Source organism: Pseudorca crassidens, chromosome 4 (genome assembly GCF_039906515.1).
Source record: "Pseudorca crassidens isolate mPseCra1 chromosome 4, mPseCra1.hap1, whole genome shotgun sequence".
NCBI lineage: Eukaryota > Metazoa > Chordata > Mammalia > Artiodactyla > Delphinidae > Pseudorca > Pseudorca crassidens.
Genome location: NC_090299.1, coordinates 10,484,054 through 10,510,032, shown reverse-complemented (window position 1 = coordinate 10,510,032; position 25,979 = coordinate 10,484,054). Strand labels below are relative to the sequence as shown.

The window sequence follows — 25,979 nt, the reverse complement described above, 5'->3', positions numbered from 1 at the left end:
AGCTTCTCCATGCATTTAATGTGCTTTCCTAAGGTCCACTCATATCTAAATATGTCAAGAATATGTACTAAATATTGGGGTCTCTGAGGGCCCTCAAAAACAGCATACCACTTTGCTGCCTAAATTCTGAAAAAGAAAATGAGAATTGAGACTGGCATATAGAAGCCAAACTGTCACTTTTGTTACTAATAAAGGTTAAACCAGTGGAAGAGCTGCTTCCCAGAAAGGCAGATTTGCCCATCTAGAGATGACGCTAAACTTGGGTAGAGCTCACCTTGGATAGAGGACTTGTCCACAGAAGACCAATGATGTGGATTTGGCAAGAGCTCCTTTTCTATGTGCACACACTGGGTTCTAGGAAAGGAAAAAGAAAGTGCATTGGCTAAATACTCCCAGTTTATTTTTCCAAATTCATCAATTAAATGGGTAGTCTCACTTCCCCAGGTAGTTGTCATTATTATTATTATCATCATTATTATCCTTCTCATGACTATTATATAACACTAGTGCAGAAAGGAAAATGATGAAAACCATAGTTTTTCATGTATTTTCTAATATTATAAAAATGTGTGAGTTTCTTATGAAAACTCCCATATCTTTGAGCCAAAAATGATAAATTCTCAACTTCCACGATTATCTACCAACATAAGAGGTTTTGGAATTGACTCAAACCCCAAGTGGTCCTGGCCTTCTGAGATCTGGTGATCACATCAGGAGGCAGGGGTCACCTGTGGCAAAGTCCTAGAAATGCATTGGCTGTGTGACATTCACCAAGTGTGAGTCAACCAATGCCCTAATCTGAGCCAGACTTAATGAACACTTCTCAGATTGTATAGACCTCAAGTGTATTGTAAATACTCTCCCCAATTCCACCTTCTCCTAATACTATAATAACAAGTTGCACTGGAGGTTTCCAGTGTCTGTTTTGTCCTGGTGCCTCACCTCTTTGATATCCCTTGATATCTCATTCACAGAACGTCATAATTTCCTATCGGGTAGTGGAAAAACACAAACAAATATTTCTACCTTTCTCATTCTCTACTCTTGCCTCCAAATATTCCTCTAGATTGCAGAGGAATTGAAAAATTCCAAAATACCAAAATCATCAACTGTGACTGAAAGGACTAACAGGGGAGCCTTTATTCAAATATATTGAATATATTGCATGTATCATTCAAATATATTGTTTTGAAGAGCTAATATCAGAGATTTTTCAAGAAATGTGAGATGAGTTAAACTAAATATATTTGTTCTGTTTTCTTTAAATATAGATCACAGTATGATAAATAATACGTTTCTGTTGTGTTAGGCATTTTCAGTCTTAATTTTTTGCTAAGACCCTTTAGAATACTGTAGTGTTTTTATCACATATTTAATGAAAATTGTGATAATATGCACAACATATTTCTACTAAAAATCTGTGTGGCCTATGAATCATACCAGTTACTAATAAAAACATCAACTCAAGCATAATTCTGAGTAAATATCAGCAAGTTAAAATCAAGCTAAGGATGCATTAGAACCCTCATTTTCCAAGGTGTGTTTTGAATAACAGGTGATTACATCTAGCTGTCTGCTTCCCGACTGGAAGTTTTCAGGGTAATCTAGATTTACATAACAGTTCCCTTTGCTCATTATTCCCTCTTAGCTAATTGACTCCTTTCCTTCATTTGTACTAATTAGTCTACATTTTCTGTGGCACATTAGCTTGAATTGTGTCACTAAGGGAAAACAGCTTTAATAAAGGCTAACTGTGCAAGATTGCTACTAAGATTGTTATTGATTACAAATATACCATCAAAAATGAATTTAAATGAAAAGTAATTAAATTATATAGAAAGATGTATATTTCAATTTGTTTTAGGAATAAAAATTCCATTTTTATATACCTTTCCTTTATCTCTTTAGACGTTTACTATGAACTTTGTGATGAAATAGGCAATCTACAATTTCGGGCGTGTAAAATTTCTTGTGTTTGGTGGCCAGATTGCTTCAAAAATGACCAAAGACTACTGTAAAATAAGTTCACTTGTTCTACAATTGTGCAAGCTGACTGTGCTGATGGATTTGTGACCACTTGTAGAGACTCTACTGGATAAGCAAAGAGGGAGTTTTGCCTCTAGCAAGGAAGTTGAAACTAAGTGTGCCTCCTCTGCCTGAAAGACTTTTTTTTTAACATCTTTATTGGAGTATAATAGCTTTACAATGGTGTGTTAGTTTCTGCTGTATAACAAAGTGAATCAGCTATACGTATACATATATCCCCATATCTCCTCCCTCTTGCATCTCCCTCCCACCCTCCCTATCCCACCCCTCTAGGTGGTCACAAAGCACCAAACTGATCTCCCTGTGCTATGCGGCTGCTTCCCACTAGTTATCCGTTTTAAATTTGGTAGTGTATATATGTCCATGTCACTTCATCCTAGCTTACCCTTCCTCCTCCCCATGTCCTCAAGTCCATTCGCTATATCTGTGTCTTTATTCCTGTCCTGACTCTAGGTTCATCAGAACCATTTTTTTTTTAGATTCCATATATATATTTTAGCATATGGTATTTGTTTTTCTCTTTCTGACTTACTTCACTCTGTATGACAGTCTCTAGGTCCACCCACCTCACTACAAATAACTCAATTTTGTTTCTTTTTTGTCTGAGTAATATTCCATTGTATATATGCGCCACATCTTCTTTATCCATTCATCTGTCAATGGACACTTAGGTTACTTCCATGTCCTGGCTATTGTAAATAGAGCTGCAATGAACATGGTGGTACATGACTCTTTTTGAACTATGGTTTTCTCAGGGTAAATGTCCAGTAGTGGGATTGCTGGGTCGTATGATAGTTTTATTTTTAGTTTTCTAAGGAACCTCCATATTGTTCTCCATAGTGGCTGTAGCAATTGATATTTCCACCAACAGCGCAAGAGGGTTCCCTTTTCTCCACACTCTCTCCAGCATTTATTGTTTATAAATTTTTTGATGATGGCCATTCTGACTGGCATGAGATGATACGTCTTGGTAGTTTTGATTTGCATTTCTCTAATGATTAGTGATGTTGAGCATCCTTTCATGTGTTTGTTGGCAATCTGTATATCTTCACTGGAGAAATGTCTATTTAGGTCTTCTGCCCATTTTTGGATTGGTTTTTTTTTTTTTTTTTGATATTGAGCTGCATGAGATGCTTGTAAAATTTGGAGATTAATCCTCTGTAAATTGCTTCATTGGCAAATATTTTCTCCCATTCTGAGGGTTGTCTTTTTGTTTTAATTATGGTTTCCTTTGCTGTGCAAAAGCTTTTAAGTTTCATTAGGTCCCATTTGTTTATTTTTGTTTTTATTTCCATTTCTCTAGTAGGTGGGTCAAAAAGGATTTTGCTGTGATTTATGTCAAAGAGTGTCCTTCCTATGTTTTCCTCTAGGAGTTTTATAGTGTCCAGTCTTACATTTAGGTCTTTAATCCATTTTGAGTTTATTTTTGTGTATGGTGTTAGGAAGTGTTCTAATTTCATTCTTTTATATGTAGCTGCCCAGTTTTCCCAGCACCACTTATTGAAGAGGATATCTTTTCTCCATTGTATATTCTTGCCTCCTTTATCAAAAATAAGGTGACCATATGTGGTTGGGTTTATCTCTGGGCTTTCTGTCCTGTTCCATTGATCTACATTTCTGTTTTTGTACCAGTATTATACTCTCTTGATTACTGTAGGTTTGTAGTATAGTCTGAAGTCCTGGAGCCTGATTCATCCAGCTCCGTTTTTCTTTCTCAAGATTGCTTTGGCTATTCGGGGTCTTTTGTGTTTCCATACAAATTGTGAAATGTTTTGTTCTAGTTCTGTGAAAAATGCCATTGGTAGTTTGATATGGATTGCATTGAATCTGTAGATTGCTTTGGGTAGTAGAGTCATTTTCACAATGTTGATTCTTCCAGTTCAAGAAAATGGTGTATCTCTCCATCTGTTGGTAACATTTTAAATTTCTTTCATCAGTGTCTTACAGTTTTCTGCATACAGGTCTTTTGTCTCCTTAGGTAGGTTTATCCCTAGGTATTTCATTCTTTTTGTTGCAGTGGTAAATGGGAGTGTTCCCTTAATTTCTCCTTCAGATTTTTCATCATTAGTGTATAGGAATGCAAGTGATTTCTGTGCATTAATTTTGTATCCTGCTATTTTACCAAGTTAATTGATTAGCTTTAGCAGTTTTCTGGTAGCATCTTCAGGATTCTCCATGTACTGTATCATGTCATCTGCAAACAGTGACAGTTTAATTCTTTTCGAGTTTGGATTCCTTTTATTTCTTTTTCTTCTCTGCCGTGGCTAAAACTTCCAAAACTATGTTGAATAATAGTGATGAGAGTGGGCAACCTTGTCTTGTTCCTGATCTTAGTGGAAATGTTTTCAGTTTTTCACCATTGAGAACGATGTTGGCTGTGGGTTTGTCACATATGGCCTTTATTATGTTGAGGTAAGTTCCCTCTATGCCTAGTTTCTGGAGGGGTTTTATCATAAATGGGTGTTGAATTTTGTCGAAAGCTTTTTCTGCATCTACTGAGATGATCATATGGTTTTTCTCTTTCAGTTTGTTAATATGGTGTATCACATAGATTGATTTGCATATATTGAAGAATCCTTGCATTCCTGGGATAAACCCCACTTGATCATGGTGTATGATCCTTTTAATGTGCTGTTGGATTCTATTTGCTAGTATTTTGTTGAGGATTTTTGCATCTATGTTTATCAGTGATATTGGCCTGTAGTTTTCTTTTTTTGCCACATCTTTGTCTGGCTTTGGTATCAGGGTGATAGTAGCGTCGTAGAATGAGTTTGGGAGTGTTCCTCCCTCTGCTATATTTTGGAAGAGTTTGAGAAAGATAGGTGTTAGCTCTTCTCTAAAGTTTGATAGAATTTGCCTGTGAAGCCATCTGTTCCTGGGCTTTTGTTCTTTGGAAGATTTTTAATCACACTCTCAATTCCAGTGATTGTGTTTGGTCTGTCTATATTTTCTATTTCTTCCTGGTTCAGTCTCAGAAGATTGTGCTTAAGAATTTGTCCATTTCTTCCAGGTTGTCCATTTTATTGGCATATAGTTGCTTGTAGTCATCTCTCATGATCCTTTGTATTTCTGAAGGGTCAGTTGTTACTTCTCTTTTTTCATTTTGAATTCTATTGATTTGAGTCTTCTCTCTTTTATCTTGATGAGTCTGGCTAATGGTGTATCAATTTTGTTTATCTTCTCAAAGAACCAGCTTTTAGTTTTCTTGATCTTTGCTATCATCTCCTTCATTTCTTTTTCATTTATTTCTCCTCTGATCTTTATGATTTCTTTCCTTCTGCTAACTTTGGGGTTTTTTTGTTCTTCTTTCTCTAATTGCTTTAGGTGTAAGGTTAGGTTGTTTATTTGAGATGTTTCTTGCTTCTTGAGGTAGGATTGTATTGCTATAAACTTCCCTCTTAGAACTGCTTTTGCTGCATCCCATAGGTTTTGGGTCATCGTGTTTTCATTGTCACTTCTTTCTAGGTATTTTTTGATTTACTCTTTGATTTCTTCAGTGATCTCTTGGTTTTAAGTAGTGTATTGTTTAGCCTCCACGTGTTTATATTTTTTACAGATTTTTTCCTGTAATTGATGTCTAGTCTCATAGCGTTGTGGTCAGAAAAGATACTTGATATGATTTCAATTTTCTTAAATTTACCAAGGTTAGATTTGTGACTCAAGATATGATCTATCCTGGTGAATGTTCCATGAGCACTTGAGAAGAAAGTGTATTCTGTTGTTTTTGGATGGAATGTCCTATAAATATCAATTAAGTCCATCTTGTTTAATGTATCATTTAAAGCTTGTGTTTTCTTATTTATTTTCATTTTGGATGATCTGTCCATTGGTGAAAGTGGGGTGTTAAAGTCCCCTACTATGATTGTGTTACTGTCGATTTCCCCTTTTATGGCTGTTAGCATTTGCCTTATGTATTGAGGTGCTCCTATGTTGGGTGTATAAATATTTACAATTATTGTATCTTCTTCTTGGATTGATCCCTTGATGATTATGTAGTGTCCCTCTTTGTCTCTTGTAATAGTCTTTATTTTAAAGTCTATTTTGTCTGATACGAGAATTGTTACTCCAGCTTTCTTTTGATTTCCATTTGCATGGAATATCTTTTTCCATCCCTCACTTTCAGTCTGTATGTGTCCCTAGGTCTGAAGTGGATCTCTTGTAGACAGCATATATATGGGTCTTGTTTTTGTATATATTCAGCCAGTCTATATCTTTTGGTTGGAGCATTTTATCCATTTACATTTAAGGTAATTATCAATATGTATGTTCCAATTACCATTCTCCTAATTGTTTTGGGTTTGTTATCGTAGATCTTTTCCTTTTCTTCTGTTTCCTGCCTAGAGAAATTCCTTTAGCATTTGTTGTAAAGCTGGTTTGGTGGTGCTGAATTCTCTTAGCTTTTGCTTGTCTGTAAAGGTTTTAAATTCTCCATCAAAACTGGATGAGAGCATTGCTGGGTAGAGTAATCTTGGTTGTAACTTCTTCCCTTTCATCACTTTAAATATGTCCTGCCACTCCCTTCTGGCTTGCAGACTTTCTGCTGAAAGATCAGCTGTTAAGCTTATGGGGATTCCCTTGTATGTTATTTGTTGCTTTTCCCTTGCTGTTTTTAATATTTTTTCTTTGTATTTAATTTTTGATAGTTTGATTAATATGTGTCTTGGCATGTTTCTCTTTGGATTTATCCTCTATGGGACTCTCTGTGCTTCCTAGACTTGATTGACTATCTCCTTTCCCATATTAGGGAAGTTTTCAACATAATCTGTTCAAATATTTTCTCAGCCCCTTTCTTTTTCCCTTCTTCTTCTGGGACCCCTATAATTCTAATGTTGGTAGATTTAATGTTGTTCCAGAGTTCTCTGAGACTGTCCTCAATCCTTTTCCTTCTTTTTTCTTTATTCTGCTCTGTGGTAGTTATTTCCACTACTTGATCTTCTAGGTCACTTATCTGTTCTTCTGCCTCTGTTTTTCTGCAATTGATTCCTGCTAGAGAATTTTTTATTTCATTTATTGTGTTCTTCATCATTGTTTGTTTGCTCTTTAGTTCTTCTAGGTCTTTGTTAAATGTTTCTTGTATTTTCTCCATTCTATTTCCAAGATTTTGGATCATCTTTGCTATCATTACTCTGAATTCTTTTTCAGGTAGACTGCCTATTTCCTCTTCATTTGTTTGGTCTGCTGGGTTTTTACCTTGCTCCTTCATCTGTTGTGTATTTCTTTGTCTTCTCATTTTGCTTAACTTACTGTGTTTGGGCTCTCCTTTTCACAGGCTGCAAGTTCGTAGATCCTGTTGTTTTTGGTGTCTGCCCGCAGTGGGTAAGCTTGGTTCAGAGGGTTGTATAGGCTTCCTTGTGGAGGGGACTGGTCCCTGTGCTCTGGCAGATGAGGCTGGATCTTGTCTTTCTGGTATGCAGAACCATGTCTGGTGGCATGTTTTGGGTTGTCTGTGAATTTATTACGATTTTAGGCAAACACTCTGCTAATTGGTGGGGTTGTGTTACTGTCTTGCTAGTTGTTTGGCATAGAGTGTCTAGCACTGTAGCTTGCTGGTCGTTGAGTGGAGCTGGGTCTTAACATTGGGATGGAGATCTCTGGGAGAGCTTTGGCTGTTTGACAGTACATGGGGCTGGAAGGTCTCTGGTGGACCAATGGCCTGAACTTGGCTCTCTCACCTTAGAGGCTCAGGCCTGACACTGAGCCAGAGCATCAAGACACTGTTAGCCACATGGCTCAGAAAAAAGGGGAGAAAGAAAAAGAAAGAAAGAAAGAAAAATATATAAATAAAAATAAAATAAAGTTATTAAAATAAATAATAAAAAATTATTAAAAATAAAAAGTAATAAAAAAAGAAAGAAAGAAGAGAGCATCCAAACCAAAAATCAAATCTACCAATGATAACAAGTGCTGAAAACTACTAAAAAAAAAAAAAAAAACCCTGACAGAAACAACCCTAAGACAAATGTTAAATGCAAAGTTTTTCAGACAAAATCACACAAAGAAGCACACACATACACACTCCCCAAAAGAGAAAAAGGAAAAAAATATATCTATATATATAAAAATAAAAAAGGAAGAGAACAACCAAATCAATAAACGAACCTACCAATGACAATAAGCTCTAAATACTAAACTAAGATAAACATAAAACCAGAAACAAATTAGATGCAGAAAGTAAACCCCAAAGTCTACAGTTGCTCCCAAAGTCCACTGTCTCAGTTTTGTGTTGATTCGTTGTCTATTCAGGTATTCCACAGATAGGTACATCACTCTGATTGTGGAGTTTTAATCCGCTGCTCCTGAGGCTTCTGGGAGAAATTTCCCTTTCTCTTTTTTGTTCACACAGCCCCTGGGGTTCAGCTTTGGATTTGGCCCCACCTTTGCATGTAGGTTGCTTGAGGGCATCTGTTCCCTGCCCAGACAGGATAGAGTTAAAGTAGCAGCTGATTAGGGGGCTCTGGCTCACTCTGGCTGTGGGGAGGGAGGGTTATGGAATACAGGGCAAGCCTGCGGTGGCATAGGCCAGCGTGACATTGCAACAGCTTGAGGCATGCTATGTGTTCTCCTGGAGAAGTTGTCCCTGGATCATGGGACGCTGGCAGTGGTGGGCTGCACAGGCTCCCGGTAGGGGAGGTGTGGATAGTGACCTGCGCTTGCACACAGGTTTCTTGGTGGCTGCAGCAGCAGCCTTAGAGTTCTATGCCCGTCTCTGGTGTCCATGCTGATAGCCGCAGCTCACGCCTGTCTCTGGAGCTTGCTTAAGTGGTGCTCTGAATCCCCTCTCCTCGCGCACCCCGAAACAATGGTCTCTTGCCTCTTAGTCAGTTTCAGACTTTTTCCCGGACTCTTTTCCTGCTAGCTGTGGTGCAGTAGCCCCCTTCTGGCTGTGTTCACACAGCCAACCCCAATCTTCTCCCTGGTATCTGACCTCCAAAGCCCAAGCCTCAGCTCCCAGCCCCCACCTGCCCCAGCAGGTGAGCAGACAACCTCTCAGGCTGGTGAGTGCTGGTCAGCACCAATCCTCCACGCGGGCATCTCTCCACTTTGCCCTCTGCACCCCTGTTGCTGTGCTCTCCTCCGCAGCTCCGAAGCTCCCCGCCTTCCACCACCCGCAGTCTCCACCCGCGAAGTGGCTTCCTAGTGTGTGGAAACTTTTCCTCCTTCACAGCTCCCTCCCAGAGGTGCAGATCCCATCTATATTCTTTTGTCTCTGTTTTTTCTTTTTTCTTTTGCCCTATCCAGGTACGTGGGGAGTTTCTTGCCTTTGGGGAAGTCTGAGGTCTTCTGCCAGCATTCAGTATGTGTTCTGTAGGAGTTGTTCCACGTGTAGAAGTATTTTTGGTGTATTTGTGGGGAGGAAGATGATCTCCCTGTCTTACTTCTTCGCCATCTTGAAGGTCCCTCAAGAGTTGTTTTTAGTAATTCCAGAAGGTAAGAGAAGATTACAATTCCATTATCTGTTCCTATCAAGATGTTACCCGTGTCTTGAGAGACTGCTATCAAACTATTGTTGGAAAGTGGCCATTAAGTAAGAACAGAAGGTGACAACAGGCACAAGAGAACATGGGCAACTTCCAGATACATAGAATCACGAAGTTAGCTTTTAAAAGAACTTAAGGGAACAATTACTTGACAAGAGAGGTAAGGCATATCGGTGGATCCATGAACAAAGAAAAGACAATGGTGCAGTTATGGGTTTATTGTCATCTCCTAACAGGAAAGCTCTCAGGGTTAAGGAGTTGCTACAAGAAAAGCTCAATGACAAATTTTAATTTGGAAGCATGTAAAGTGGCTTTGTGGATTAGAAAAATGTAGTAAATTAAGAAAATCATGGCAGCACCACTACAGCAGACAAATTATTTTTAAAAGTGCACAGTTTAGTAACATTGAAGAGTGTTTTATTAAATGAAAATATATTAATCCATAACTCACATTCTTAAATGAAAAACAAGCAAGTACATTTTAAAGAAGTTACATAAAGGAAGAAATCCAAGAAAATGTGCTTAAAAATAGCATTCTGTACAGAATTTAGATATCTAAATAAGAATATGGTTTCTACCAATTTATAAGTCATTTCAGTTTTATGATAACAAGTAAAGATTTCACACTTAGATTCTCTAAATGCCACTAATCAAAGAGAAATAGGTGATTCTTTTATGTTTGTTTAAAATTATTAACTAATATAGAAAGTTAACATGCATTGATGAGTGAAATAAACAACAAATGTATGACTTTTACACAAGATCAGATAATGACATCAGAATGATGTCTTGCTAACCTCAGTCTCACAGTGGATGCATCAGACAACTCAGGAAACTTGAAAGCTGACAGGTCATGCCTCATTGTTGCCTTCTGGATACCATACCTAGTGGCATGGATTTCATAATTTTCTATTCTTTCTCTCACTATATATATAGGCATTTAAGAAGTCTTGACTTTATCTTAGACTCTCTTATAATACCAGTTGTACAGCCTGCAATAAGGTCAATCAGATTATTTATATTTTCCTTCCCCTTTTTTTCATTTCCTGTTACAGCACAGTCACAGAAAAGTCTTGTGGTTAAATTTATCCTTCAGTGGATTGCCAGTCATGACTTCTCAGCTATCTCTCCCTTAACTCTTTCCTCTGTCACTCACATACAGACCTCGGAAAGCCTTGTAATTTCTGCTTCCACAATATACCCCAGATTCATTCATTTTACTGCGTCTTCAATGCTGTCACCCTTATTTCAACAACTTTCGTCTCCCAGTCCACCAATTTGTTATTTGACATTCTTGGCTTTCTACAATCCATTCTCTACAAAGCAATGTGCTCTAACTTATAATTCAATTCATAGTATGCCCCAGCTTGAAATTCTCTAACAGCTTTCTAATTCGCTTGAAGAAAACCTGAATTCCTAATCATAGCTTACAAGGTGCTGTATGATTGGATTCTTCTGACCTTTTCTCATAACTGACTCCTTAACTAAGTTCCATTCACAAACTTATGTCTGATTTTTCCATAAAGACACTAAGCTAACTTTCATCTCAGGGCTTGCTCTTCTTTCTATTAGTAACTTTTTGCTAGTAACTTCACTTGGCTGGCATCCTTCAAATTTCATCACCTCAGGAAACCTTCACCAAAAATGCTATTTGAATTAGTTATCTTCTCCAACATACAGAAAAATACCTGTTATTTTATGCAGATCTTTCCCTTTATGGCACTAACCACTATTTGGAATTATCTTATTTATATAAATATTTTGCATTTATGTCTTCCTCAGCTAGAACGTTAGCTCAACAAGAGATTCCTTGACTCTTTTATTTACTCTGGTATTTGCTGGGATTGGAACAGCACATACGCAGAGTAAGTTCCCAATAATAACTCTCAAATAAATGAATGAATGAATGAAAATAACTGTATTTTCACAAAACATCTGTATATCTGAGTTAAGTAATGAATGAATAATAATTTTATTATCAGAATTATAATGTGTTCCAAAATTCATTTAGTCTTTTATTTTAAATCATAATATGATTTTAAAAAATATCCTAGCTAGTGGACATCTAACCAATTTTAAATCGAATGATAAGAATTTCTTCACATCTTAATCACAGTTCTTTTACAAAGATAATTTGTGAGAGAAGTGTTAAGTATATTCATTATGTTAGTTCCTTCCCTCAGAATTCAATAATTATTGCTACCAATTGTGTCCCAGAGATGCGATGGCAATACTGCCGTAACTCTGAAAATTGCTATAGATAAGCGTTCTAAGTGTTTTTATTCTAGATCCTATCTTATGTTAATACTAGAATAAATTAAATATTTAATATCTATAATTTATTATTTTTCTTCCTTCCTTCCCTCCCTTCCTTCCTTCCCTTCTTCTCCTTTCCCTTCCCCTCCTTCTCCTTCTTCTTTTTTTGATTATAGACTAGACTGGAGCTTAAAGTTTCTAAATCACTTCTCAGTCTAGCTAAATTTCATCTTATATGGCCCATTATGTCACCCCAATATGAAAAAATCTTTTGGGGATTCGAATTCACTCATCTAAGATCTCTATTATTCCATGTCTCTTCCTCTATCCCCCAAATTGGTGTCAATATTATCCAAGATACTAACTTCATTTGTAACTAGAATTATAGAGGTGAAAGAGCTAATATTATGATAAATTTTTTCTCTACTTTGAAATCAACACATAATTTCATACATATTTTCAGGAACACATTATGTATGACACAAGAATTATGCAAATAGACATAACACATTAGGTTCCAATTGCATAAAATAAAATATTGCAAACATTTACTGACCTCATTCAGACTCAGTTCACTGTTAGTGATGAACACCTTTACTCTTGCTTCTAATAGCTTGTGATAAAAGCCAACAATCAGCAGCTCCTACAGCCGTCCACCGGTTACCCTGGCATCACAGAAAGTACATCTATGTAATTCAGCTTCTCTTGAGCTCAAAGCCTCTTCTCTGTTACATAGAAAATCCAAGGCTCATGGTCAGGTAGTTCCCAATTCTAACCTCTGCTCTGAGGAGCTAAGTGCCTGGAATGAAGCAGAAAAGCGTAACTTTTTCCTCCACGTTGCCATCCAAGGTCCAGACAAGCTGGTCCTTGACCAGCTGTCCCAAATCTGTAACTGACATTTGTGAGGTGCTAATCTTGTTCACAGCCTGCTACCTTGATTCATCCTATCACAATCCACTCGTCTTCCTCACACAGGAATGAACGAGACGAAAACTGATAGCTAGCGGAAACAGAAGAGAACGAGAGGATTTTTTTTATAAAATAGCAACTGCATGTGACAGAAGAAGTTGTAAGCCCTGGCTGGCAAGAAGACACCAAAAGGTTGTAAGGAGGTAGGGTGAGAAGGTTTTTGCAAATTTCTCAGTTTCTACAATGTTCGTAGACACCTTTTTCTGGTTGTTATTTTTTATATATTGTCTTCTTTTTGATGGCTTGGTTTTTTTATGATTTCACCACCAACTTGAAGTCTGCAGCATTATAAAGATGCTTGAAATAATCATTTATTAGCTGATATTTAAAGGGATCTGTCACACACACACATAATATTCAATCTCTGATCATATTTTATCTCCTCTAATAGTCTTACAGTTTCTGAAATAGTGAACAATAACTAGACTTTTTAGCAGGAATTGGATGTGGCAGTGATTGATATATGTGATAATAATGCACCATTATTATCACAGTCTCATGCTAACAGATTTTGATGTCAAAAATCTATAAGAACATCAGTTAAAAACCCCAGATTTCATATACTTTCATCCATTTCCTTGCACTCACCATTGACTATAAAGACCATTTATTTATATGTTCTTAAGAAATGAAGACAATAAACAAAAGCTGAGATCCAGATTTTTAGATCTCTACCATTCATATTATCTGCAGTACTTGATGCACTTATTTAAACAACGAGTAATTAAGAGATAAAGCTATGGTCTCAAGTAGGTATTATTCTGATGGGCAACAAAATTGCACAAATAACAGCTTGAAAAGCACTCTATATCAAGAGGGGTATGTACAAGGAACTACAGAAGTAGTCTGATGAGGTAATTAATGACATCTGGGGCATGGGGAGGAAAATGAGCATCCTTTTGCAGAAGGCGCTATCTAGAATATAGTGTAAAAGTTGATTAGGACACAGCTTTTGGAGGCTGAGGCGATTCATATGTAATTCATGTTATTCTTTAATATGATATCCTTACATAGTCAAACCAGTTCTTTTCTATAGCTATTTTCTATAAATAAATGTTCTATAAGCATTTTTGAAAGCATTTAAAAAAGTTTTGAGGAATATTTATATGTTATGCAAACTGAGTCCTTCGTTTAATTGGAAAATAAATTTAGGCAAATTAAATCTGTACTCTGGAAACATGAATCCAAAAACGAATGAGATGAGTTCCCAGGAATCCTCTGCTTTTATTATTTCCATTTTGTGAAACTCCCTCCTTCCACTTCTGCTCTTAGAAGAGTGGAATTTAGCCAGATATGGTAAGCAGAATTTTAATGTTATCCCCTCAAATTTCTGTCTCTTTTTTTTTTTTGCGGTACGCGGGCCTCTCACTGTTGTGGCCTCTCCTGCTGCGGAGCACAGGCTCTGGACGCACAGGTTCGGCGGCCATGGCTCACGGGCCCAGCCGCTCCACGGCATGTGGGATCTTCCTGGACCGGGGCACGAACCCGTTTCCCCTGCATCGCCAGGCGGACTCTCAACCACTGCACCACTAGGGAAGCCCGAATTTCTGTCTCTTGATCTAGGTACTACGACAAAGGAAATTTGGTGTAATTCATGTTACTAATTAGCTGACTTAAAAATTGAGATATTATCTTGGATTATCTGAGTAAGTACAAAACAATCACATTAGCCCCTAAAAACAGAATAGGAAGGCAGAAGAGATGAGTCAGAAGTCAGAGAAGTTTAAAACAGGACAAGGAATCAACCTGCTATTGTCGACTTTGAAGATGGAGAAAGGGAGTCATGACCAAGGAATGCAGTCTATCTCCAGAAGCTGGAATGATCCCCTGGTTGATAGTAAGAAAGGGATACAGGAAACTCAGTCTGACAACCCCATTGTAGTAAATTCTGCCAACCTCTGCAGTAACCTTGAGAGCAGGTTCTTCCCCTCAGTTTCCAGAAAGGAATGCAGCCCTGCCGGCACCCTGATGTCCGCCTTGGGACACACTCTCAGAACTAACTGAGCTACTCTGTGCTCAGATTTCTAACCCATGCAACTGTGAGATGACAGGGGGTGTTGCTTTACACTGCTAAGGCTGTGTAACTTGTTACAGTGGGACCTAGAGATTGTCATACTGAGTGAAATAAGTCAGGCAGCGAAAGACAAATATCATATGATATTGCTTATATGTAGAATCTAAAAGAATGGTACAAATGAACTTATTTACAAAACAGAACTAGAGTCACAGATGTAAAAAACAAACTTATGGTTACCAGGGGGGAAATGGGGAGGGGGGAGGGATACATTGGGAGACTGGGATTGACATGTACACACTACTATATATATAATAGATAACTATTGGGTTGGCCAAAAAGTTCCTTTTGTTTTTAAGTAAAAATAAAAGACACATTTTCATTTTCACCAAGAACTTTATTGAACAATGTATTCACTGTTTTGTTCCACTACTTTCTGCCATTTTTCAGGCAACTTCATGGTTCCATCTTCTCAAAACGTTTTATCTTTTTGAGCAAAGAACTGTTCCAGGCACATTTTACAGTCTTCCAGGGAATTGAAATTTTTCCATTGAGAGAATTCTGTAAAGATCGAAATAAATGGAAATCTGAAGGTGCAATGTCTGATGAATCAGAACTTCCCAGACAAGCTGTAACAGTTTTTGCCTGGTCATCAATGTTCATCAACAGAGGAATGGATAAATATTACTCAGCCATAAAAAGGAACAAAATTGGGTCATTTGTAGAGACGTGGATGGACCTAGAGACTGTTATACAGAGTGATGTAAGTCAGAAAGAGAAAAACAAATATCACATATTAACGCATATATGTGGAATCTGAAAAAATTGGTATAGACAATCTTATTTACAAAGCAGAAATAGAGACACAGATGTAGAGAACAAGCGTATGGATACCAAAGGGGAAAGGGGGGTGGTGGGATGAATTGGAAGATTGGGATTGACATATATACACCACTGATACTATGTATAAAATAGATAACTAATGAGAACCTACTGAATAGCACAGAGAACTCTACTCAGTGCTGTGCGGTGACCTAAATGGGAAGGAAATCCAAAAAAGAGGAGGTATATGTATACATATAGCTGATTCACTTTGCTGTACAGTAGAAACTAATACAACATTGTAAAGCAACTATACTCCAATTAAAAAAAAAAAAAAAAAGAAGCATGTGGTCTTGCGTTATCCTGATGGAAGATTATGCGTTTTCTCTTGACTAATTCCAGACACTTTTCGTCGAGTGCTGCTTTCAGTTGGTCTAATTGGGAGCAGTACTTCTTAGAATTAATCATTTGGTTTTCGGGACAGAGCTCATAATAGAGGACTCCCTTCCAATCCCACCATATATACATCACCTTCTTTGGATGAAGACCGGCCTTTGGTGTGGTTGGCAGTGGTTCATTCTGCTTGCCCCATGAGGTCTTCCATTCCATGTTATTGTACAGTATCCACTTTTCATTGTCCGTCACAATTTGTTTTAAAAACTGAATATTTTCATTATGTTTCAGCAGAGAATCACATGCGGAAGTACTGTTAAGAAGGGTTTTTTTGCTTAACTTATGTGGAACTCAAACATCAAAGCGATGAACATAACCAAGTTGGTGCAAATGATTTTCAAACTTGATTTGGATATTTTAAGTATGTCGGCTACCTCCCACGTGGTATAACGTTGATTGTTCTCAATTAATGTCTCGATTTGATCACTATCAACTTCAACTGGTCTACCCAACCATGGAGCATCGTCCAGCGAGAAATCTCCAGCATAAAACTTCACAAGCCACTTTTGACATGTTCGATCCATCACAGCACCTTCTCCATACACTGCACAAATCTTTTTTTGCTTTTCAGTTGTGTTTTACCTTTCTTGAAATAATAAAACATAATATGCCGAAAATGTTACTCTTTTTCTTCCATCTTCAATATTAAAATGGCTACACAAAAATTCACCAATTTTGATAAGTTTTTTAAAAAATGCACACTGATATGACAGCTGTCACAATACAATCTAACAAAATTGTTTCGAATGAATTAAAGACAACTAAGCGCTACTAGAGCCATCTTACAGAAAAAAACGAATGAATCTTTTCGCCAATCCAATAATAACAACCTACGGTAGAGCACAGGGAACTCTACTCAACACTCTGTAATGACTTATATAGGAAACGGATCTAAAAAAGAGTGGATATATGTATATGTATAACTGAGTCACTTTGCTGTACCCCTGAACCTGACACAACATTGTAAATCAACTGTACTCCAATAAAAATTTAAAAAAAAAGAGAAAACAAAACAAATACACCAAACATAGCAAACTCTTCCCCAGCTCTGTATTCTCCCATACTCTTTGATTTTCGTTTTTTGTTAATCCACAGAACAAGGTTCTGATGAAAGCAAAGTGCCACTCTCCTACACATGCAGGAGTAGGAGAAACATCAACCATGTTGAGCCATATTACTTTGAAATTTCTTCTTTTCACCATCTCCTGGAGGTAAGACAATTACTTTTTGTTTGAGAGGAAATAAAGTTCAAGTTGCCAGTAAAATTCTGTTGCGATAATGTGTTCCAATTTATTTTACTCTGATGAATAAATAATAAATGATCACTGATAAAGAGAACACTAATACCTGAGCCAGGGTATTAAAGGCTTTAAAGCAATGGTCCTAAATTTTTATATTTGTCTTTGAGATGGGAAAATATGACCACAAACTTGGAAATGGATTTAAAGAAGACAGACTTAAAAAATTACTTTAGAGCAGTTTATTAACAGAGTCTGGACAAGAAATAAGCTTTTGAAACATGAAAAACTATTACCAAAGCAACCAGGAGCATAATACAGTTTCAAAAAACCAAACAGAATAAAACATTTCAAAAAGATGTGATAGAGAGACTTAAAATTGGCAAAGAGATTAATTAAAATAAGGAATTTTAAATGCCCCATTAGATTCTGAAAAACAGGAGAACATTAGTGATCTTCTTAGAACTAAATTTAGCAGGTAAAAATCAGATCTAAGTGTATTGACAAGTAAGTGAGAAAAAAGAACTAGTGACAAGTTTACATGAGAAATGGAAAAGTGATAGAAAGTAGATTAAGAGGATTAATCGATAATGGAAGAGCTTCTTTAGAATGAAAAACAGTTTAACCTATTCATAAACTGAAGAGAAATTTCCAGTACAAAAAAAAAGTTTTAAAATATACATACAGGAAGAGGAATAAAAGTTAATATAATAACAGTAAGTGATTCCTACGAATGTAATTAATTCTCTGGAATTCAAAAGGGTAGCTGCCAGTCAGCAACTGGTGTGGGCCACAGAGGCTTTGGAAAGTCTGGGGGTCAGCAGGGGAGCTCATAGGGATACAGAGGGAGCAGAGGCTGGAGATCAGCTTGGTGCATAGGCAAGCTGCCCGAGGGCCTGCAGAGGGGAGCAGGGCCCTGTTACAGGTATCAAGGGATCCCTTAGAAGAGCGCCCATTTCCTCAATCTGGGCGTTGAATTCTCTTCCTTAAGCCTAAGAGGCCAGAATATGAAACTGAAGGAAGATTTAGGCCTTACTCCTAATTAATATCAGCACATGCCCTCAGGGCATTCGTCAAGTTCTTGCATGTATATAAAACTTATCTCTGGTTACAAGTGTTCACGAAGAAGTTAGTTTTCCAATCTTCAATGCTTTTAAGATTCTTTAAAAGCTATTTTACTGATCGTTCTTCCTTGTTTGCAGTAGGAAAGTTGAACCAGTTCAACCTGCAACTGCTATTACTGGGAAACAGAATAGGTTGAAATTTGACTATTTCATTTACCTAAGACATATATTTAAATTTTCAGAAAATCCCTTTATGCCTTTGATGACAGTCTCTCACCACTTTAGTCAGAGCACTCCATCAGCCATGGAATGACACCTCTCTCATTAGGATAAACTTTATCGCACCAAGCCTTATAAAAGTCTACATACAGTGGGCCCTCCACAGCCACAGGTTTCACTTCTGCGGGTTCTGCATCCTCAAATTCAACCAACTAAGGATTGAAAATACTAGGAAAAAAAAAATTCTAGAAAGTTCCAAAAGTCAAACTTGAATTTGCTGTGCACCACCAACTACTTACATAGCATTTACACTGTATTAGGTATTAAAAGTAATCTAGAGATGACTTAAAGTATATTGGAGGATGTGCTTAGGTTCTATGCGAGTACTATGCCACTTTACATAAGGGACTTGAGCATCTGTGGATTTTGGTATCTGCACCAGGTGTGTGTGGAGGTGGTGAATCCTGGAACCAATCTTCTGAGGATATTGAGGGAGGATTGTATCTGGTCTGCCCAGATCTCTCTCTGGCCATTAGAAATTCTAAAATGACAGATGGTTTTTGTCTAGTCCCCAACAGCTCTTCTTGGTCAACAATTCTCTTTGTTTACGAACATAGTGAACCCCACAATTATTTCTCCTTTCTGCTGGGTGAAACAGTCAGTAAGGAAAATTAAGACCTTATTTGTTAAAAATAAAAATAAGTACTGGAAACCTGGCAATGCTCTGTAATATGATTTACCTTTTCATCTCAGCTTTTTCAGAGTATGGAATTGAGATCTAAATCTTGATCATGGATTTGAAATTTAATTGTATTCTGTCTCTCTAAATTTACAGATTGTTGAGTATTCCTGCTGCAACCCAGATGTCAGCCCTCATATTTCCTACTTTGTGTTAACTTTACAAACAGGCTGAATTGACCCTTTCTGGACCCAAGGACATATCTGATTGACCAGTCTAGTCATAAAATGTCAACAAGTATTTTTAAATTTTCCATGTCATCCAGACTGCTCACTTTAATCAATTAATTTAAATTTTATTTAATTTGAAATTAGTTTATGTATATTTTTCAGTGTCATCGTCATTTTTAATATTCAGCACCCATCGTCACATGGTTAAGAGGTTCTGTACTGGAGAAAAACTGCCTCATTTCAGCTCCTACTTCCAATATTTAATAGGTTGGCTCCAGCAAGTTACTTAGCATTTGTTGTGTCTCTATTTCTTCATTTGTAAGAGAATGACATTAATATCTATCTCATAACGTTATTTCAGAATAAAATAGTTAATCTTTACAAACTGAAGAGAACACAGTGAGCCTTGAGATGTTAGCTCTTATTGTGATTTTAGTGTAAAATTATGATATTTTATTTTTATTATATATTGAACAATTATGCAAAAGATTATGCTCTCATGATTTTGTGCTCCTCACCTATTATATTACAAATTACATTCATGTTATAATTTAAAATACATGTTCCACATTTTCTTCAAGATAACTTAATAAACAATAGTATCTCTTATTTAATATTATGTTATTAAATATGAATGAATAATTTCAGTCGAGTCTAGTAAAGATTGTGCACTACTAGATTTCTCTTATCTTAGAACATTTATCAATTTATTTTATTTATTTATAGTGGGTAACAATAACACAAATTTATTATTTTATAATTCTGAAGGTCACAAATCTAAAATAGGTCTCATTGGGCTAAGATAACTCTTGATCTGGGACTTCCCAGTCTCCAGATTGTGAGAGAAGAAATTCTGTTGTTTAAGCCACTCAGTCTATGGTTTGTTATGGCATCCTGAACTTACTAATCCAGATTTGTTCCTTCTAGAGGTTCTAGGGGAGAATTTGTTTCCTTGCCTTGTTCAATTTTTTTTTTTTTTTCCTTTGGCCATGCTCCATGGCATGAGGTCGGGGAACCTCCCTGACCAGGGGTCAAACCCGTGCCCTCCTACATTGGGAGCACGTTGTCTTAACCACTGGACCACCAGGGAAGTCCCACCTTATTCAATTTCTAAAGGATCAATTTATTAATTACCTTGTATATTTTTCTACATCTTAATCTTGACAGAAATCTTTAAAAATCTAGATTCATTTTACCGAATGGGCAATTTTTTGCCAATGATAGTAAGGTGGGATTCCATTTTAAAGCCATTCATTTCCGGCATCTTAGTTAAGTGCCTTCCATATTTAATCTTGATATGTTGAAATAATACAACTTTCAGGATAAGAAAAAATAAGGATGTAGACGGAAACAAACTTAAATGCATTTTGGATATGGACAGAGGCTCAGACCCAGATAGGAAGCATACACGAGTGCCGTCAGTTTCACAAAGAGTCTATTTAGTGAAAATAGAGTCCTTGGCAGAGTCAGCTGTGGTGACCAGGTGGACAAAGCTCATGCCACAAAAACAATACGGGCATGCATATGTTTTAATTTTGTAAGCAGAAAACCATCTTTTTTTTTTTTTTTTTTTTTTGCGGTACGCGGGCCTCTCACTGTTTTGGCCTCTGCCGTTGCGGAGGACAGGCTTCGGACGCGCAGGCTCAGTAGCCATGACTCATGGGCCCAGCCACTCCGCGGCATGTAGGATCTTCCTGGACCGGGGCACGAACCCGTGTCCCCTGCACCGGCAGGTGGACCCTCAACCACTGCGCCACCAGGGAAGCCCACAAAATCATCTTGAAAGCTCTATTTTTTGCCAAACAAAAGCATTCTTAAAAATGGCTTTAAAATAAAAACATATTCAGGATGTTTTTCAAAAGCAATCACTGTCTGAAAAAAAAAATCACTGCTTATTAAACATCTAAAAATCATTTAAAACATTATCATAGGATTTTTACCGTGTTATTTTAGAGGAAGCTTTAGAAATGTAATAAACGGAATGTGAAACAACAAAAACAAATCATCATTTATAGATAGTACTATGCTTTTAAGCTGTACAACAAACTGAAGACTTACTGATAGTTTTGGAATTTAATACTTGCTGTAAAAAACAACATAAAAGAAATTCATCATTGATCAATGTCCATCCTTGGAGTTTACAAGTACATAAAATCACTAGTAACTGGTGCCGTCTTGATATAATGAAAATAAATGCTTATGAATAAATTTTGGTACGGTCAATTTTCAAAGGTCAGAATAATCAATCATTTAAAATTATTAAATTCAAATTATATCTGTTCTAAAATTGTCCGTAGGGTTAAAATTTGAGGTGCAATACAGATAATTCACATTAAAGCAGATTACTAACGTCAAACATTTTGAAATGCGGAACACAGGCTGCATTAATTAAAGGATGTATATCCAGCAGCACAACCATGAAAATATCCAGACCAGAAATCGTGGAAAAACTTGCACTAATTAAAAACAATACAACTACAGAGTATTGGAACACATTTTTGAAATATCAATCAAACAATTTAAAAGTGTTAAAAGCAATTTTAACTATTTCCAAGATAACTCAGAGTTATGTTAGGGAATTCAGAGAAGTATTTTAATGACTCAAACAGAAAAGGTATCACTTGCTGTTTAAAAGTAACTGAAACAATTTTACAACACTGTGAAGAACTGAGAATTTTTTATAGAGTTATCTTCTAAAGAAAAGCAACTTACTATAGAAAGTTACTTAACAACAGAAATAAATTTCAAAAGAAATTCTACATCAATAGAATTTCATACCATCCTATCATTTACTTTTGTGGCCAAAAAAATCAGAGCTTATTAATCATGGCACTTAATTTTCACATCACCTTGTTTAAATAGGAAGGAAGTAATAGATTTCTATCTATAGACATAAATAGAAAAAATCAATATAAAAACTAAACTGTTCACATTCTTTTGTATCATCGCTTTTCTTGGTGGCCTCACTGAGTCAAAAATAGTAAAATTTTATCAATTATTATAGTAACAACTACCTGTCTTTCATTCAATAGCTAGATGCATATAATGCAACTTTCTTATTCATTTATAATAATGTCAAAGTTATATATAAACATATGTTCTCTTCAAATATTATCCAAGGCCACCCATATTTAATTGTGTAAATGATGCAAAAGCTAAACTAAACCATCTGAAGTACATGAACTCACTATTAGGTCACTGGATAATTTAAAATAAATGTACTTTAGAGTAAACTTTATCATATGCGTTTTCCCATTCAAAACTGCACTACTTTGAACAGTATACATGTAGTATTGTAATCTAGATCAAAACTAATAATCAGAATAGTCTGTAGTTTTTGGTTAATTTAGTATGGATAAAGTAATTTAATGGCTTATTAATGGAGGTCATCCACATTTGACAGCACCATATTTCTGTATGTGTTTGTGCACGTGTGTGTTTGTATATATGCATTGTAGCTTAGAAAACACAACTCAAATGAGAAATGAGGTTATAATAACACTTCTTATTAAAATTCAAATGACAGGAATACAGATATGACATATGAGTATTTATTGAGGAAAAGTAGAGGAAATTGTTTATCTTGATATTTTTATATTATATTTTTGGAGTACCTATATAAAATATACAATTAAATAATTCACAAAGGTGCCTGAAAATTGAAATAATCTTTTTCTTCTTTGATTAATTGAAAAAATTTAACTAAAAATAAAATCAGATTTCTGAGTGTCTAATCTATTCCTGTATTTTTATTTCATAAACTACTCAAGGAAATAAAATAAAAAAGTACTTTGGCAAAATTATTATCCTTCTCTCTCAGGTTAAAAAAAATAATGCATACCCAGTGAATTTAATTACTTTAGCCCAAGCCTGTTTCCCAGTTTCCCCACTGCTGATCCACCTTATTTTGTACTACTTAGTGTATTCCTGCATTTTTATGATTTGTTTTCCTTTGTGAAGAAGCAGTTTGGTCAGCACTGTTGTCAACAGCATTCTCTGAGATATGCAAAGAATCAAACTGTGTAATTTTAAAAAAATTGATTAGAAAAAAGAAAAAGGAAGAAAAATGTTGTATCTACTCTACCCAAAACTTCTCTCCTAAATCCCTCTTCTCGCTTGTCTCTTCATTACTGCCTGGGAAGGCCAGAGCCACAGTTTACCTTCATTCTATAGAAAAAATATAATCTGTAAGAATTCCAACAGTCATAGAAAAATACTACTTAGGAACAAAAGTTGATTCTATTTTTAAATTGAATATGCTTTACTTACAAAGAAAGTACATTACTGCTTGCAATTACTATCAATTAAAAACGAAAATGTGAGTACTAATGAATCACATATATGTACAAATCTATTTGTATTAATTAACAAAAATTACCAAATAGAAAAATAAAATAAATAATTATAGTCACAGTATTTCTCAAAATATTTGAGTAATTTCCAAAATACTCAGTTTTTCGAGTTACAATTAAAAAAGCTCTAAGCAGCTGTGGTACTGGATGAGGAAAAGTGTGATACAATACACTACCATGTGTAAAATAGATAGCTAGTGGGAACGTGCTGTATAGTACAGGGAGCTCAGCTTGGTGCTCTGTGATGACCTAGATGGGTGGCATGGGGAGAGGGAGGTCCAAGAGGGAGGGGATATATGTATACATATAGCTGATTCACTTTATTGTACAGCAGAAACTAACACAACATTGTAAAGCAATTATACTCCAATTAAAACAAAAAAAGAATGAGTAGTGAATAAAGAAGGATTTATAGATAGTAAACTACATTCTTCTGACCAAATATAGAAAGGCAAACTGAACTAATTAAACATATTTTTTGTTGTTGCAGAAATTTCTATAGAGTATGTTAATGGTGGTTAAATTCCTAGTTTTGTCTACAGATTATAAAATACCAAGACATGATTTGTAAAAAAATAGACAAATAAATTAAAATCACCCTAAACCATTATACTGAGAGACAGATAACAAGATATGAATAAATTCAGAAATACATCATGTTCTTGAATCACATTACTTCATTTCATAAAAATGTCTAGTTTCCTCAAATTAACATAAGTGTGTCTGCACAAAATTTTGAGAAAATATGACAAAAAAGTGCCAAATAGTTTATAGTTCATATGAAGGAACATGCTTATTTCTATGAAAAATATTTAAATAGAGTGAAAAATGAAAAGCATGACCTAATTCATTAAACTATATCATGAAATAACTCAATAAATATTAAAAAATTATAACAAATGACAAAAATTACCTTTCAATTTAATTGAAAAATGAGATCATATATAAAAATGCCTCAGACTAATTGCATATATATCTGGAATAAAACATAGAACATAACCACAAAAGTACTAAAGTAAATTGAAAATTGTTAACAATTTTAGTGTAAACAAACTAACAATCTATTCAATAAATATAAGAACTGTGTAAAATCAAGATGTGTAGGTTGTACACTTTTTAAGAAAATAGTATATTTTCTGGAAAGTAAACATTTAATAAGTTAAAACAAAAAATCCCCTCTAAGGTGGGAGAAAATGTATGTCTGAAGTTGGATTGCTTTACCATTAAAGTTATATACTAACATATAGGATAACATTGAATTTAAAAGAATAGACTCTAGGATTGGCTGCATAAGTTTATATAATGATTCAATTTATTTGTTTTGTGATATATACAAGTTAATTAGCCTGTCAGGTTTCTCATTTGAGAATGAGGATAATAATTCACATATATATATAACTTAGAGCTCTGTTTGAAATTGTATGTCAGTATTATGCATGGCAGATGGTAAATGTTTAATACTTGTTAATCTTATTACTTATGTGTCAACTTTTAGAGTTCTTACAAATCATTAAGAAAAACATCTTGGAAAAGTGAGCAAAGGGCATATAAGAATGCAATTAAGAGATAAGGAAACATAGAACCGAGAAAATTCTCTTTGATTAGATTGACAACATTAAAGACTGGAATTTCTACAACATTTTTGGAATTTGGAACTTTCTATTCAATTTTATGCTTGCTAAAGACTTTGACCAAGTAATCACGCCCTTGAGAATCTATTTGGAATTAAACATGTCTCCATAAGAGATATATTTAAGGATTTTTACTGCAGTCTGTACTGATAAAAAAAATAGACAAATAAAATGAAGAGAGAGAGAAAGAAAGAGAGAAAGGACAAAACTCAGAAGCAACTTGAATGCATGATAATAGAGAAATGGTTAGAGTAATTACGCTGTATTCACATGTGCCCCATTGTTGGGCTTGACCACCTGCGATATGGCTCAGTGTCTTACGATATGCCCTTTGCTCATATATGAGGACAGTGTAGCGCAGGGACTCAGCATTCAGCCTAGGTCACAGAATAAGAACACATGGACACTAAATGCCAAGTGACCTACAGCCTGGAGCAGAATTTCAGTTGACTGTAGCTTTCATATAAAGTGAGTCAGAGATAAGATTTTGTTGCTGTAAGACACAGAGATTCGGTGGTTATTTGCTTT

The 25,979-nt window shown here is 35.7% G+C and overlaps 1 long non-coding RNA gene across 1 annotated transcript in view; it reads right to left on the bottom strand.

Moving 5' to 3' along the window:
* The window catches only part of LOC137223402 (uncharacterized), a 57,902-nt gene that overhangs the window by 20,223 nt on the left and 11,700 nt on the right, over nucleotides 1–25,979 (bottom strand). The window contains exons 2-3 of the long non-coding RNA XR_010942851.1: nucleotides 12,337–12,579; nucleotides 275–354 (exon numbers count right to left, since the gene is read on the bottom strand). This is a non-coding gene — a long non-coding RNA (uncharacterized lncRNA). The remainder of the gene's footprint in view (nucleotides 1–274; nucleotides 355–12,336; nucleotides 12,580–25,979) is intronic.